This window comes from Euprymna scolopes, chromosome 21 (genome assembly GCF_053919585.1).
Source record: "Euprymna scolopes isolate OS-2025 chromosome 21, ASM5391958v1, whole genome shotgun sequence".
NCBI lineage: Eukaryota > Metazoa > Mollusca > Cephalopoda > Sepiida > Sepiolidae > Euprymna > Euprymna scolopes.
Window position 1 is genome coordinate 94044541 of NC_136502.1, and position 12329 is coordinate 94056869.

Below are 12329 nucleotides of genomic sequence, written 5' to 3' on the forward strand. Positions count from 1 at the left end.
ATAAACCCGCTGCCTGCAGTAGAGGTTAAAAGAAAATAACAACAGAAACGGTTCTTGGAAACGACAGGGGCTCGTTTCGAAATTCATATTTCTCTCTCGTTTAGTTTCGGAACACAAAAAATGAACCATAATACTTGGTTTCTTTTAAAAACTTTAAGTCAAGTTGGAAATTATTTTCCAAATGACATTTGTTTAAGGTTTGAAAACAAATTTCGAATTTCGCATGGTCACGACGTAAACAAAAGCCGGCCATTTTTTCTTTCTTTCAATCAATGATTGAAATGAATGACGCATTGACGCGGTAACTCATTTGTGGCAACGCGAAATTTGATTGTTTTATTTATTTATATATTTATTTATACAAGCCTTTAAACTGACAAACAGAAGGTAAGTTCTGCATAGAGTTAAAATTTTAAAGTCAAATAAAAATCAATTATCATAATTTATACTACTAAAAAAAACTAATGAAAAAAAAAGAAACACGAAAATATGTGTTTCTGAACGCGTTATCTGTCGTATGAAAAGAGTCAGAAACTATATATAATATACTTTTTAAAAGTTATCATAATTTGTTTTGCTTACCTTGTGTTGATTGATTAATAATCATCCGCGAATAACTTAAATATTAATTTTTTTTTTCCTCTGTTTTAGCGTCTCTAATTTTTCCGTATTTTTTCCCCCTCCTGTCTGCGCACAAAGCGGTGTTTTAAGCCGTAAAAACACGCAAAAAGAGACTCATTTTTTTTTATATCATTCAGTGGATGGACGAGTGAGTCTAAAGGATTATTATGTTTCCTTTCTTTCTTTTTTCTTTCCTTTTTTTTTTTATATTCATGGAGCTGCTTGTGCTTCGTGTATGTATTGTATCAGTGTCACCAAAACAGATAACAAATATTTGGAGACCTGGATTATTATTATTTTATTATAATTACTGACACTGTTTTTTTTTTTTTTTTTTTTTTTTTTATTACGCAACTTGATAAACGTTTCTTCTCTTTTTTATTTGTATTATTTTAAAAGGACAGTGTATCTGTTTAGTGTTTGTATTTTTATGTTTGTTCAAGTCCAGACAGTGCTCCTCTCCTCTTTATCTTTCCACCTTAAAAACAAATCCTTTAAAATTACCCCTGTTATCGGTTTTCGAGGGTGCTGAAAACGAAAATAACGTTTAAAATTTTATGAAACGAGTAGTTTCCAAGATATGAAGAAACCATAGTTTCAAACCTTGTAGTTTATTATATAATTATAGTTTCAAAAAGTGGGGGATCACTTTTCTATATTAATTTTACGTAATATGAGAACCCACTTTATGGCTACCTTTTTTTAAGGAGAGGGTTTGTTTTTTTTGTTTTGTTTTGTTTTGTTTTTTTTTGTGCTGTTTTTTTTTTTTTACACAGTGATCACCACTTATCAAGGCCCGGAAGCCACTCAGGGATAATGGTTATTGCAAGTACATTACGTTAGTGTGGAGATTTGATGAAGTGTTTAATTAAGGGGGCGGTTCATTAGGAATTTGTTAACATTGGACTTGAAGACATCCAAGTTGTAGTCCGGTGGGAAGCAGGCAGACGGAACAGAGTTTCACAGGCGTATTGTTTTAGAAGGGGGTGTTTAATGTGGTATGGCAGACCAACACAAAACATACCTTAAAAAGCTTGTTTTCGATGAGTTTTCGGGTATGTTGAAAACGAATATCGCATTTAAATTTTCCGCAAATTAGTGGTTTGGTCTTCCGAGTATTAATATAAATATGCGCGCGCCTGAGATTGGATAGGAGAGTCCAACAGCACGTACCTAGAAAAATCAGAAACGGGGCATACCAAAGCAACGGACGTACTTGCCAACAAATACGGGTCTTCAATTACTAACCATCTTATTAAAAACCCGGCATGTGCAGACTGCATCGAACTCAACATTTCATCTAACGATCTTGGAATCTATTCACGTTCAGTTGAGGAGGCCTTTTCTCTGTAAACAGAGGGAATGTCTCTTAGGTTTGAACGTGATTAACCTCTGGGATATTCGAAAATATCATAATATTGCTTTATTTTAATCGCTTCCCTGTTTTTTTCCCCCTCCATAACGAAATGCAACGTAATTTTATTTTAATAATGTACATATTTTTATTTTTGATTTCTCCTTTTTAAATCCCTCGATCCAGCTTTTAGAAAGCGAGGGTGAAACCGGTCAACTGACTCCCCCCTTTATCCCCCCCCCCCAACTTTTAACGTTTTTACGTATTTTACTTTTAATCATCCTATCCTATATATAATATTTTGATTGCAGAAATTCCCCTCTGGACTAAATTACCGTAGGTTTGCAAGAACAAATTCCACATGCAAATCTATTATGTCTAAACTGTTATCCACCATCTTATGTAACTGTAGAACGCCGTTTTAGACACATTTATTCGTTATAATAAGATCCTACATTTCATCCTAGGGGAGGCATCAGTACGATCGCCTACAGTTTTAAACGAAGTGATTCTTATTTTTTCCTCTATATCTCCAGTGCTCTTCCGGCCCCTACTCTACATCCGGAAGATATATACACATTATAACTATGTTTTCAAGCAACCTTTCTTAACTGGATCATAAACTCCTATACAAACCATTAACATTCCATTTCCCGTTACACAAAATAATAATTTCTCCCTTTCACAATTTCGACACTTCTCATTGGTTGTTAGCTATCAACTCGTCTATTCGAGAATAAACACCTTATTATTAAAAAAAAAACTATATGTTTAAAAACATGGCCGTTCTGTATACACGCTATAATAGTTTAAACCTAAAACAAACCGATTTTCCTTTTTCGTTTAGTTTTACCTTTCCTAACTTTCTTCCAATTCGTCTACTGTTGTTAATTTTTTTAATTCACTACAGCACGATATTCGAGGTTTGCCTTAACAGCGAGCGAACGAGCGAGCTACAGATATTTTTCAATCAAATGCACACGGAGGCAGCTAGAGACACAGACAGAGTACGAAAGACAAATAGGCAAATAGGAGAGAGGCGAATATACAGATAACTAGATAGAGAGAGGGGGACAGAGAGAGAGAGACAGAGAGAGACAGAGAGTGAGAGAGAGGCAGAGAGAAAAAGAGAGAAAAACAACTTTAAAAAAAATATATACACTTCTTATTTATTTTAAGCGGAGGCGTCTTTCTACTTAACCACATTTTAACTGTCTGCAAATAAGTAGTTTTTCGATTATTAAGCAATAAAAAATTTTTATAACTATTTCTGGAACAAAATCATCGTGGGGGAAGTCTACTAAAAAATTTTTATAACTATTTCTGGAACAAAATCATCGTGGGGGAAGTCTACTAAAAAAATTTTTATAACTATTTCTGGAACAAAATCATCGTGGGGGAAGTCTACTAATAAATTTTTTATAACTATTTCTGGAACAAAATCATCGTGGGGGAAGTCTACTAATAAATTTTTTATAACTATTTTTGGAACAAAATCATCGTGGGGGAAGTCTACTAAAAATTTTTTTATAACTATTTCTGGAACAAAATCATCGTGGGGGAAGTCTACTAATAAATTTTTTATAACTATTTCTGGAACAAAATCATCGTGGGGGAAGTCTACTAATAAATTTTTTATAACTATTTCTGGAACAAAATCATCGTGGGGGAAGTCTACTAATAAATTTTTTATAACTATTTCTGGAACAAAATCATCGTGGGGGAAGTCTACTAATAAATTTTTTATAACTATTTTTGGAACAAAATCATCGTGGGGGAAGTCTACTAATAAATTTTTTATAACTATTTCTGGAACAAAATCATCGTGGGGGAAGTCTACTAATAAATTTTTTATAACTATTTCTGGAACAAAATCATCGTGGGGGAAGTCTACTAATAAATTTTTTATAACTATTTCTGGAACAAAATCATCGTGGGGGAAGTCTACTAATAAATTTTTTATAACTATTTCTGGAACAAAATCATCGTGGGGGAAGTCTACTAATAAATTTTTTATAACTATTTCTGGAACAAAATCATCGTGGGGGAAGTCTACTAATAAATTTTTTATAACTATTTCTGGAACAAAATCATCGTGGGGGAAGTCTACTAATAAATTTTTTATAACTATTTTTGGAACAAAATCATCGTGGGGGAAGGCTACTAAAAATTTTTTATAACTATTTCTGGAACAAAATCATCGTGGGGGAAGTCTACTAAAAATTTTTTATAACTATTTCTGGAACAAAATCATCGTGGGGGAAGTCTACTAATAAATTTTTTATAACTATTTTTGGAACAAAATCATCGTGGGGGAAGTCTACTAAAAAATTTTTTATAACTATTTCTGGAACAAAATCATCGTGGGGGAAGTCTACTAATAAATTTTTTATAACTATTTCTGGAACAAAATCATCGTGGGGGAAGTCTACTAATAAATTTTTTATAACTATTTTTGGAACAAAATCATCGTGGGGGAAGTCTACTAATAAATTTTTTATAACTATTTCTGGAACAAAATCATCGTGGGGGAAGTCTACTAATAAATTTTTTATAACTATTTCTGGAACAAAATCATCGTGGGGGAAGTCTACTAATAAATTTTTTATAACTATTTTTGGAACAAAATCATCGTGGGGGAAGTCTACTAATAAATTTTTTATAACTATTTTTGGAACAAAATCATCGTGGGGGAAGTCTACTAATAAATTTTTTATAACTATTTTTGGAACAAAATCATCGTGGGGGAAGTCTACTAATAAATTTTTTATAACTATTTCTGGAACAAAATCATCGTGGGGGAAGTCTACTAATAAATTTTTTATAACTATTTCTGGAACAAAATCATCGTGGGGGAAGTCTACTAATAAATTTTTTATAACTATTTTTGGAACAAAATCATCGTGGGGGAAGTCTACTAATAAATTTTTTATAACTATTTCTGGAACAAAATCATCGTGGGGGAAGTCTACTAATAAATTTTTTATAACTATTTTTGGAACAAAATCATCGAGGGGGAAGTCTACTAATAAATTTTTTATAACTATTTCTGGAACAAAATCATCGTGGGGGAAGTCTACTAATAAATTTTTTATAACTATTTTTGGAACAAAATCATCGTGGGGGAAGTCTACTAATAAATTTTTTATAACTATTTTTGGAACAAAATCATCGTGGGGGAAGTCTACTAATAAATTTTTTATAACTATTTCTGGAACAAAATCATCGTGGGGGAAGTCTACTAATAAATTTTTTATAACTATTTTTGGAACAAAATCATCGTGGGGGAAGTCTACTAATAAATTTTTTATAACTATTTCTGGAACAAAATCATCGTGGGGGAAGTCTACTAATAAATTTTTTATAACTATTTTTGGAACAAAATCATCGAGGGGGAAGTCTACTAATAAATTTTTTATAACTATTTCTGGAACAAAATCATCGTGGGGGAAGTCTACTAATAAATTTTTTATAACTATTTTTGGAACAAAATCATCGAGGGGGAAGTCTACTAATAAATTTTTTATAACTATTTCTGGAACAAAATCATCGTGGGGGAAGTCTACTAATAAATTTTTTATAACTATTTTTGGAACAAAATCATCGTGGGGGAAGTCTACTAATAAATTTTTTATAACTATTTCTGGAACAAAATCATCGTGGGGGAAGTCTACTAATAAATTTTTTATAACTATTTCTGGAACAAAATCATCGTGGGGGAAGTCTACTAAAAAATTTTTTATAACTATTTCTGGAACAAAATCATCGTGGGGGAAGTCTACTAATAAATTTTTTATAACTATTTCTGGAACAAAATCATCGTGGGGGAAGTCTACTAATAAATTTTTTATAACTATTTTTGGAACAAAATCATCGTGGGGGAAGTCTACTAATAAATTTTTTATAACTATTTCTGGAACAAAATCATCGTGGGGGAAGTCTACTAATAAATTTTTTATAACTATTTCTGGAACAAAATCATCGTGGGGGAAGTCTACTAATAAATTTTTTATAACTATTTCTGGAACAAAATCATCGTGGGGGAAGTCTACTAATAAATTTTTTATAACTATTTCTGGAACAAAATCATCGTGGGGGAAGTCTACTAATAAATTTTTTATAACTATTTTTGGAACAAAATCATCGAGGGGGAAGTCTACTAATAAATTTTTTATAACTATTTCTGGAACAAAATCATCGTGGGGGAAGTCTACTAATAAATTTTTTATAACTATTTTTGGAACAAAATCATCGTGGGGGAAGTCTACTAATAAATTTTTTATAACTATTTCTGGAACAAAATCATCGTGGGGGAAGTCTACTAATAAATTTTTTATAACTATTTCTGGAACAAAATCATCGTGGGGGAAGTCTACTAAAAAATTTTTTATAACTATTTCTGGAACAAAATCATCGTGGGGGAAGTCTACTAATAAATTTTTTATAACTATTTCTGGAACAAAATCATCGTGGGGGAAGTCTACTAATAAATTTTTTATAACTATTTCTGGAACAAAATCATCGTGGGGGAAGTCTACTAATAAATTTTTTATAACTATTTCTGGAACAAAATCATCGTGGGGGAAGTCTACTAATAAATTTTTTATAACTATTTTTGGAACAAAATCATCGTGGGGGAAGTCTACTAATAAATTTTTTATAACTATTTCTGGAACAAAATCATCGTGGGGGAAGTCTACTAATAAATTTTTTATAACTATTTCTGGAACAAAATCATCGTGGGGAAGTCTACTAATAAATTTTTTATAACTATTTCTGGAACAAAATCATCGTGGGGGAAGTCTACTAATAAATTTTTTATAACTATTTCTGGAACAAAATCATCGTGGGGGAAGTCTACTAATAAATTTTTTATAACTATTTTTGGAACAAAATCATCGTGGGGGAAGTCTACTAATAAATTTTTTATAACTATTTTTGGAACAAAATCATCGTGGGGGAAGTCTACTAATAAATTTTTTATAACTATTTTTGGAACAAAATCATCGTGGGGGAAGTCTACTAATAAATTTTTTATAACTATTTCTGGAACAAAATCATCGTGGGGGAAGTCTACTAATAAATTTTTTATAACTATTTTCTGGAACAAAATCATCGTGGGGGAAGTCTACTAATAAATTTTTTATAACTATTTTTGGAACAAAATCATCGTGGGGGAAGTCTACTAATAAATTTTTTATAACTATTTCTGGAACAAAATCATCGTGGGGGAAGTCTACTAATAAATTTTTTATAACTATTTCTGGAACAAAAATCATCGTGGGGAAGTCTACTAATAAATTTTTTATAACTATTTCTGGAACAAAATCATCGTGGGGAAGTCTACTAATAAATTTTTTATAACTATTTCTGGAACAAAATCATCGTGGGGGAAGTCTACTAATAAATTTTTTATAACTATTTCTGGAACAAAATCATCGTGGGGGAAGTCTACTAATAAATTTTTTATAACTATTTTTGGAACAAAATCATCGTGGGGAAGTCTACTAATAAATTTTTTATAACTATTTTTGGAACAAAATCATCGTGGGGGAAGTCTACTAATAAATTTTTTATAACTATTTCTGGAACAAAATCATCGTGGGGGAAGTCTACTAATAAATTTTTTTATAACTATTTTCTGGAACAAAATCATCGTGGGGGAAGTCTACTAATAAATTTTTTATAACTATTTTCTGGAACAAAATCATCGTGGGGGAAGTCTACTAATAAATTTTTATAACTATTTCTGGAACAAAATCATCGTGGGGGAAGTCTACTAATAAATTTTTTATAACTATTTCTGGAACAAAATCATCGTGGGGAAGTCTACTAATAAATTTTTTATAACTATTTTTGGAACAAAATCATCGTGGGGGAAGTCTACTAATAAATTTTTTATAACTATTTTCTGGAACAAAATCATCGTGGGGGAAGTCTACTAATAAATTTTTATAACTATTTCTGGAACAAAATCATCGTGGGGGAAGTCTACTAATAAATTTTTTATAACTATTTCTGGAACAAAATCATCGTGGGGGAAGTCTACTAATAAATTTTTTATAACTATTTCTGGAACAAAATCATCGTGGGGGAAGTCTACTAATAAATTTTTTATAACTATTTCTGGAACAAAATCATCGTGGGGGAAGTCTACTAATAAATTTTTTATAACTATTTCTGGAACAAAATCATCGTGGGGAAGTCTACTTAATAAATTTTTTATAACTATTTTTGGAACAAAATCATCGTGGGGGAAGTCTACTAAAAAATTTTTTATAACTATTTCTGGAACAAAATCATCGTGGGGGAAGTCTACTAATAAATTTTTATAACTATTTTCTGGAACAAAATCATCGTGGGGGAAGTCTACTAATAAATTTTTTATAACTATTTTGGAACAAAATCATCGTGGGGGAAGTCTACTAATAAATTTTTTATAACTATTTCTGGAACAAAATCATCGTGGGGGAAGTCTACTAATAAATTTTTTATAACTATTTCTGGAACAAAATCATCGTGGGGGAAGTCTACTAATAAATTTTTTATAACTATTTCTGGAACAAAATCATCGTGGGGGAAGTCTACTAATAAATTTTTTATAACTATTTTTGGAACAAAATCATCGTGGGGGAAGTCTACTAATAAATTTTTTATAACTATTTCTGGAACAAAATCATCGTGGGGGAAGTCTACTAATAAATTTTTTATAACTATTTTTGGAACAAAATCATCGTGGGGGAAGTCTACTAAAAAATTTTTTATAACTATTTCTGGAACAAAATCATCGTGGGGGAAGTCTACTAATAAATTTTTTATAACTATTTCTGGAACAAAATCATCGTGGGGGAAGTCTACTAATAAATTTTTTATAACTATTTTCTGGAACAAAATCATCGTGGGGGAAGTCTACTAATAAATTTTTTATAACTATTTCTGGAACAAAATCATCGTGGGGGAAGTCTACTAATAAATTTTTTATAACTATTTCTGGAACAAAATCATCGTGGGGGAAGTCTACTAATAAATTTTTTATAACTATTTTTGGAACAAAATCATCGTGGGGGAATTCTACTAATAAATTTTTTTATAACTATTTCTGGAACAAAATCATCGTGGGGGAAGTCTACTAATAAATTTTTTATAACTATTTCTGGAACAAAATCATCGTGGGGGAAGTCTACTAATAAATTTTTTATAACTATTTCTGGAACAAAATCATCGTGGGGGAAGTCTACTAAAAAATTTTTTATAACTATTTCTGGAACAAAATCATCGTGGGGGAAGTCTACTAATAAATTTTTTATAACTATTTCTGGAACAAAATCATCGTGGGGGAAGTCTACTAATAAATTTTTTATAACTATTTCTGGAACAAAATCATCGTGGGGGAAGTCTACTAATAAATTTTTTATAACTATTTCTGGAACAAAATCATCGTGGGGGAAGTCTACTAATAAATTTTTTATAACTATTTCTGGAACAAAATCATCGTGGGGGGAAGTCTACTAATAAATTTTTTATAACTATTTTTGGAACAAAATCATCGTGGGGGAAGTCTACTAATAAATTTTTTATAACTATTTCTGGAACAAAATCATCGTGGGGGAAGTCTACTAATAAATTTTTTATAACTATTTCTGGAACAAAATCATCGTGGGGGAAGTCTACTAATAAATTTTTTATAACTATTTCTGGAACAAAATCATCGTGGGGGAAGTCTACTAATAAATTTTTTATAACTATTTCTGGAACAAAATCATCGTGGGGGAAGTCTACTAATAAATTTTTTATAACTATTTCTGGAACAAAATCATCGTGGGGGAAGTCTACTAATAAATTTTTTATAACTATTTCTGGAACAAAATCATCGTGGGGGAAGTCTACTAATAAATTTTTTATAACTATTTCTGGAACAAAATCATCGTGGGGGAAGTCTACTAATAAATTTTTTATAACTATTTCTGGAACAAAATCATCGTGGGGGAAGTCTACTAATAAATTTTTTATAACTATTTTTGGAACAAAATCATCGTGGGGGAAGTCTACTAATAAATTTTTTATAACTATTTCTGGAACAAAATCATCGTGGGGGAAGTCTACTAATAAATTTTTTATAACTATTTCTGGAACAAAATCATCGTGGGGGAAGTCTACTAATAAATTTTTTATAACTATTTTCTGGAACAAAATCATCGTGGGGGAAGTCTACTAATAAATTTTTTATAACTATTTTCTGGAACAAAATCATCGTGGGGGAAGTCTACTAATAAATTTTTTATAACTATTTTTGGAACAAAATCATCGTGGGGGAAGTCTACTAATAAATTTTTTATAACTATTTCTGGAACAAAATCATCGTGGGGGAAGTCTACTAATAAATTTTTTATAACTATTTCTGGAACAAAATCATCGTGGGGGAAGTCTACTAATAAATTTTTTATAACTATTTTTGGAACAAAATCATCGTGGGGGAAGTCTACTAAAAAATTTTTTATAACTATTTTTGGAACAAAATCATCGTGGGGGAAGTCTACTAATAAATTTTTTATAACTATTTCTGGAACAAAATCATCGTGGGGGAAGTCTACTAAAAATTTTTTATAACTATTTTTGGAACAAAATCATCGTGGGGGAAGTCTACTAAAAAATTTTTTATAACTATTTCTGGAACAAAATCATCGTGGGGGAAGTCTACTAAAAAATTTTTTATAACTATTTCTGGAACAAAATCATCGTGGGGGAAGTCTACTAATAAATTTTTTATAACTATTTCTGGAACAAAATCATCGTGGGGAAGTCTACTAAAAAATTTTTTTATAACTATTTCTGGAACAAAATCATCGTGGGGGAAGTCTACTAATAAATTTTTTATAACTATTTCTGGAACAAAATCATCGTGGGGGAAGTCTACTAAAAAATTTTTTATAACTATTTCTGGAACAAAATCATCGTGGGGGAAGTCTACTAATAAATTTTTTATAACTATTTCTGGAACAAAATCATCGTGGGGGAAGTCTACTAAAAAATTTTTTATAACTATTTTTGGAACAAAATCATCGTGGGGGAAGTCTACTAAAAAATTTTTTATAACTATTCTTGGAACAAAATCATCGTGGGGGAAGTCTACTAAAAAATTTTTTATAACTATTTTTGGAACAAAATCATCGTGGGGGAAGTCTACTAAAAAATTTTTATAACTATTTTTGGAACAAAATCATCGTGGGGGAAGTCTACTAAAAATTTTTTATAACTATTTTTGGAACAAAATCATCGTGGGGGAAGTCTACTAAAAATTTTTTATAACTATTTTTGGAACAAAATCATCGTGGGGGAAGTCTACTAAAAATTTTTTTATAACTATTTTCTGGAACAAAATCATCGTGGGGGAAGTCTACTAAAAATTTTTTATAACTATTTTTGGAACAAAATCATCGTGGGGAAGTCTACTAAAAATTTTTATAACTATTTTTGGAACAAAATCATCGTGGGGGAAGTCTACTAAAAATTTTTTATAACTATTTTTGGAACAAAATCATCGTGGGGGAAGTCTACTAAAAATTTTTTATAACTATTTTGGAACAAAATCATCGTGGGGAAGTCTACTAAAAAAATTTTATAACTATTTTCTGGAACAAAATCATCGTGGGGGAAGTCTACTAAAAAATTTTTTATAACTATTTCTGGAACAAAATCATCGTGGGGGAAGTCTACTAAAAAATTTTTATAACTATTTCTGGAACAAAATCATCGTGGGGGAAGTCTACTAAAAAATTTTTTATAACTATTTCTGGAACAAAATCATCGTGGGGGAAGTCTACTAAAAAATTTTTTATAACTATTTCTGGAACAAAATCATCGTGGGGAAGTCTACTAATAAATTTTTTATAACTATTTCTGGAACAAAATCATCGTGGGGGAAGTCTACTAAAAAATTTTTTATAACTATTTCTGGAACAAAATCATCGTGGGGGAAGTCTACTAATAAATTTTTTATAACTATTTCTGGAACAAAATCATCGTGGGGGAAGTCTACTAAAAAAATTTTTATAACTATTTCTGGAACAAAAATCATCGTGGGGGAAGTCTACTAAAAAATTTTTTTATAACTATTTCTGGAACAAAATCATCGTGGGGGAAGTCTACTAATAAATTTTTTATAACTATTTTCGGAACAAAATCATCGTGGGGGAAGTCTACTAATAAATTTTTTTAACTATTTCTGGAACAAAATCATCGTGGGGGAAGTCTACTAAAAAATTTTTTATAACTATTTCTGGAACAAAATCATCGTGGGGGAAGTCTACTAAAAAAATTTTTATAACTATTTCTGGAACAAAATCATCGTGGGGGA

At 30.4% G+C, this 12329-nt stretch overlaps 1 protein-coding gene across 5 annotated transcripts in view; it reads right to left on the reverse strand.

Annotated features, from left to right (window-relative positions):
- LOC145242590 (monocarboxylate transporter 14-like) overlaps positions 1-12329 on the reverse strand; it is a 168987-nt gene that overhangs the window by 150434 nt on the left and 6224 nt on the right. Inside the window, exon 1 of one of the 5 annotated variants that reach the window (XM_080105693.1) lies at positions 583-874. The exons of 2 other annotated variants lie outside the window; for them this stretch is intronic. The gene's annotated coding sequence lies outside the window, so the exon portion shown is untranslated. Of the gene's footprint in view, positions 1-582; positions 875-12329 lie in introns of those variants that run through there. 2 more of the 5 variants (XM_080105694.1, XM_080105696.1) reach the window with 2 other exon arrangements.